A 5,306-nucleotide genomic window follows, 5' to 3' on the forward strand; every position below is an offset into this window, starting at 1 on the left:
AGGCACCCACCACAATGCCTGGCTATTTTTTATTGCAGTGGTCATTGTTGTTTAGCAGGCCCAGGCCAGTTTCAAACACATCATCCTTGGTGTATGTGGCTGGTGCCATAACCACAGTGCTATGGGGCACCAAGCCAAAGCAAGTCTTTTGTAGGCAGCATAGAGTTGGGTCTTACTTATTCTCCATTCTGCTACTCTGTGAGTATAGATTGGATAATTTAATCCATTTACATTCAAAGTAATTATTAATAAGAATTTCTGCCATTTTGTTAATTGTTTTCTGATTATTTTCCAGTTGCTTTGTGTTTTTTCTTTCCCTATATTACTTTCTTTTCTGTATCTGTGGTTTCGTGAGTTTCTGAAGTGCTATAATTTGGCTTCTTCCTTTTTATCTTTTGTCTGTCCGTTATAGGTTTCTGTTTGGTGGTTATCCTGAGGCTTACAGAAAACATCTTGCACTCATTCATGATTATTTTAAGCTGAAAACAACTTGACTTTGATTGCATACACAAATTCTACACGTTTATCCCCCTGTTCTCCAATACTTTGTCTTTTTATAATAATGTCACAATTTACATTTTTAAAAAAATTTGCATTTTTATAAGGCTATTGCAGATTCAGTTTTTTTTTTAAATAGTTTCACCTTTTAACCTTTGCACCAGAGATATAATTGCTTTATCCACCATGACAGTATTAGAGTATCCTAGATTCACTTTTCTCAGTGAGTTTCATATTACCAGGTTACTAATGAGAACCCTCTTCCTTCAAACGTGAAGGATTTTCTTTAGAATTTTTTTAAGTCAGGTGTTGTGGTGATAAACTTTGGTTCATCTGAGAGGTCTTCATCACCACGTCATTTTTGATAGACCTGACTGCTGATGGACTGTCTTGCTAGCACATTTATTTTTCTTTCAGAATTTTGAATATAATTGTCCCACTCTTTTTTAGCTTGTAAGTTTTTTATGGGAAACTGTGCTGCTAATAATTTACTTTTCCTTGCTAGTTTCAAAACTCTTTGCTTTTGACTTTACCAGTTTGACTATAATGCCTTTGTGTGGGTCTCTGGATTCATCTTATTTGGTGCCTTTGGGCTCCTTGGATCTGGGGTTCTATTTACTTCCTTAGGCTGGAAAACTTTCTGTTATTATTTCTTTGAATATGTTTTTTGTTCCATTCTCTTTTTTCTGATACACCAGTAATGTGTATGTTTTAATGTTTGATAACAGCCCATAAGTCTCTCTCTCTCTCTCTTTTTTTTTTCTGAGACAGAGTCTTACTACGTCACCCTTGATAGAGTAGCATGGAGTCACAGCTCACACCAACTTCAAACTCTGGGGCTTAAGCGATTCTCTGGCCTCAGCCTCCCAAGTAGCTGGGACTACAGGCGCCTGCCACAATGCCCAGCTATTTTTTTGTTGTAGTGGTCATTGTTGTTTATAGCAGACCCAGGCTGGTTTTGAACCCACCAACCCAGGTGTATATGGCTGGTGCCTTAACCACTGAGCTACAGGCGCTGAGCCTCCCATATGTCTCTTAAACCATCTTTGCTTTTTTAAAGTCCTTTTTCTTTTTGCTCCTTGGATTGTGTGATTTCCAGCTTCCTGTCTTTCAGTTCACTGTTCTCTTCTTGTGCTTGATGCAGTCCACTGTTAAACCCTTCTCTTAGACCTTTTAGTTCAGTTTTACTACTCTTCTTCAGACTTTCCAATTTTTTGTCGAATTTCTCACTTTGTTTTTGCATTGCTCTCCTGACCTTGGTAAGCAGCTTGATGGCCACTGTATTGATTTCACTGTTGGGTAGATCACATATCATTACTTCACTCAGGTTGGTTTGTAGATATTTCTTTTTCCTTTATATGAAATGTATTTTCCCATTCCTACATTTTCCTTGACTCTCTGTGTTGGTTTCTGCACATTAAATAACACAACTGCCACCACTAGTCTTGTTAGACTGACCTGGCATAAGACACGTATCTCATTAATCTGTCTGGCCAGAGATTTTAAGGTGCCTCTTAAAAGTTTGCCCTTGTCCAGAGTCCAGACTATGGTTCCCTGTCCTCCTAGGTGTGTGCCAAGTCCTATCAGCATTCTGAGGTAGTGAGGGGGGAACTAGACTATCTGGATGTAGCTAGAAAGTTGGGGTGTTAGAAGTATGTCCCAATTTATTATATGACCATGGTGGAGCTGAGCACAGGGGTTTATCTTTCACTGTCAGCACTAACCCAGGGCAGTAATCTGTGGCAAATGTCTATCCTCACATTCGGGATGCACCTTCTGATCCTAGGGAGGTAGGTGCTGAAAATGGGCCTGCTATACATTTACCTCTTTGTTTTCTCTGGTCTATGGCAAGCCGGGTGTGCAAAACTCCAACAATGCCCATAGTTAAGTTCATTAAGGAGGGAGTCTCCTTAATGAACTGGGTGAGAGCTACCCAGTAAAAATAAGTAGACCTGGATTTATCACTGGGCAAGCTTGAGGAAAGACTTGTTAAGACACAAGTTCTTCTTGTGTTTTGAGACACTTATCTTCCTGATGTAAGTTTGGTGAAAAGCCAGGCCATTAAGTAGCTGCTTGGAGTGTGTTTTGTAAACCCCTTCTGGAAAGAAAAAGAGAGCTGTAAATTCCCACCCCCTGTCTGCACTGCGGTAGGAGGGTGTAGCCCTGGAAGTGTTTGTGCACCCGTTTGGAACCACTTCTTTGTTCTGTGATCTAGGATGAGTCATGTGTGTCTAGTTTCTTCTGTTCCAAGGGCTGAGGAAGAGGTTTGGGATGAAGTCCTTCCAGAGGTAACTATAGAAGCTTTAGCTCTCCATGCTTGGCATAAACCCCTTCTGGGGAAAATAAAGAAGTACTTTGTAAGAGGCCCCTTTGGTCCTCCTGGGTGATGAAGCCCTTGGAGGTACATGCACACCCATATAAAACTGCCACTCTTTGCAGTGGTCTAAGGAGATTTGTGTATACTTAGGCCCATATCCCCAGAGCTAGGATGGTCAGGATGCAAGCTCTCAGGCAGAAGCTATAAAAATTTGGGTATTTAATGTGTAGAGAAATCTCCTCCAGTAGGGCCACATAGGCCCCGCATTCTCACTGGGTCTACGCTTGGGAAGTACTGATGTGCTTCTCAGGGTGCCCGTGGGCTAATATTCATATGCTCCTTTAACTCCTTGATGCCAATTAGTTAGGACCTGAGCCATCAAGTAGCTGCTAGAAGAGTGTGTGGGAAGAAATGTGGGGGGTGAATGTATTTTCAAGCCCCTTTTCTACAGTGTTTTAGGGGAATCTAGCTCCTGAAAAAGATTTCACTCTTGCAAAAACTGCTGATATTTCTTCTGTGGTCTAGAAAGACTTACATATGTCAGTTCCCTTTGTTCCCAGAGCTAGGAAGAATAAGACACAGTTTCTCAGGTTGAAGTGGTGAAAGTTGGGGTACTTAATTAGATGTAGATAAACTCCTTTCAGGAAGGATTAACACACTAGAGTTATCTCTGGAATGAATTGGGAAGAAGACCCAGGAAGAGGTGATTTACTTTTAATACTTCAGTGGGCTAATATTTGTCTGCCTATTTAGCTACCCAATGCAGATTGGTTAGAAGCCAGGCCAAAGAGCAAGAAGGAGAGTGTGGCCCCCACCAGAGAGACAGCAGCTGTGTTTAAGTTTCCTCTCTGCACCACTTCCCAGGGATGAAGCCCAGATTACTTTCATTTCCTATAACTGCTGCTTTTTCTCCTGTGATCTGTAGAGACTTGCATGTACCTAGTCCCCTCCACCCGTACGGTTGGTGAACTCAGAGCCAGTCCATGGGGAAAGCTTAGTTATGGCTGAACATGTGAGGTCCCAATTATCCTCCCTTCCCTCCACCCAGAGGGAAGCTGGGTGTTGAGGATTCCTCTCTCAACTTTATGGCCCTGTTCCTGGGATGGGCCTGTGGCTGAGTATGTCTCAGCTTTTCCTATCCATTTGCTGTGAATGTTTCTCAGTTGTCCAAAGGGCAGGAGTTTCTCAACTAGTCTCTGACTTTCTCTCAGAGAGAAATGATTCATGAATAGACATTTATTTGGTATATCAGCGGTGGAAGGAGAATCAGGAGCTTCCTATTCTACCATGTTGCTAACACTTATCTTTTTTTCCCTTGAATGTCATATCAATTTTTCCACGTATACCTATAAGCATTGAGGATTGCATATCCTGAAACTTCAATGTTTTATGTATGTTTTGTGTCTCTGGTAGGTTAAATTATAAATATCATGTCACATAAACTTTTAAATAATTTTGCATCATGAGACACAGAGCAGCGCTGTGTGTATTGTTTATAGTATTTGTAGTAGCTCAATGAACATGGAGAAGTTGGAGAGTGAAGACAATTCAGAAGGAGAGGGAATTAATTGGACGTATTTAAATTATCTTATCTTTGTGAGGTAGGGTGACTGTTGCCAGGGGTAGAGTGCAATGGCATCACTGTAGCTCACTGTAACCTCAAATTGCTGGGGTTACCAAAGCCTACTGTCTCAGCCTCCTGAGCACCCAGGACTACAGGCACCAACCACTACCGACTATTAATTTTTTTTTTTTTGTAGCAATGAGTCTCACTATGTTACCTAGACTAGTTTTGAACTCTTGAGCTCAAGCAATCCTCCTGCCTCAGCCTCCAATTGTGATAGAATTATAGGTGTGAGCCACTGTGCCTAGCATAGGACATACTTAAATGGGGATATTTAAATACTCAACAATACAACAAAGTAAGATGATATTTCTGATTTGATTATTTTGGCAAAATTAGACAGAGTCTTAAAAGATACTTTTCCGACATTAGTGTTCTTCTTAGCGAGAAATAATGTTTCTTCTGGTGGTGAAGAGGCCCTAAATGTATAGATAAAATCTAAACCCAGAAAAATAAATGAAATAACCAGCAGGAGAATATAGAGATAAGAGAAAGTCTAGAATGTAGGCCTTGTAACTTGCAAATTTTGTTGTGTATATAAATAAAGAGAAGCCAGGAATGTACAGAAGGAATAGCCGCAGGAGTAGAAAGGCTTAGGGAAGCCACATACCATGAAATAGTCACAAAATATTCTCTACATGTCAGCCACCTCCTTGTAAAATTTTGCAATGAATATTTTGTAAATAAAGGTGCATTTAGCTACAATTTTCCATTCTCCCCTATGTATGGCAACTGGATGGGCAACCTTTGGAGTACACTGTATTTTAAGAAAAATAGTGCAACCAAGTCAAGTGCTGCTGAGAATCTGAACATGAGTAAAAAACCCAATGGGATTTGGAAAAGTGGAGGTCACTGACAAGAAAAGTT

The sequence above is a fragment of the Otolemur garnettii genome, unplaced genomic scaffold, assembly GCF_000181295.1.
Source record: "Otolemur garnettii isolate 467f Iridium unplaced genomic scaffold, OtoGar3 scaffold00003, whole genome shotgun sequence".
NCBI lineage: Eukaryota > Metazoa > Chordata > Mammalia > Primates > Galagidae > Otolemur > Otolemur garnettii.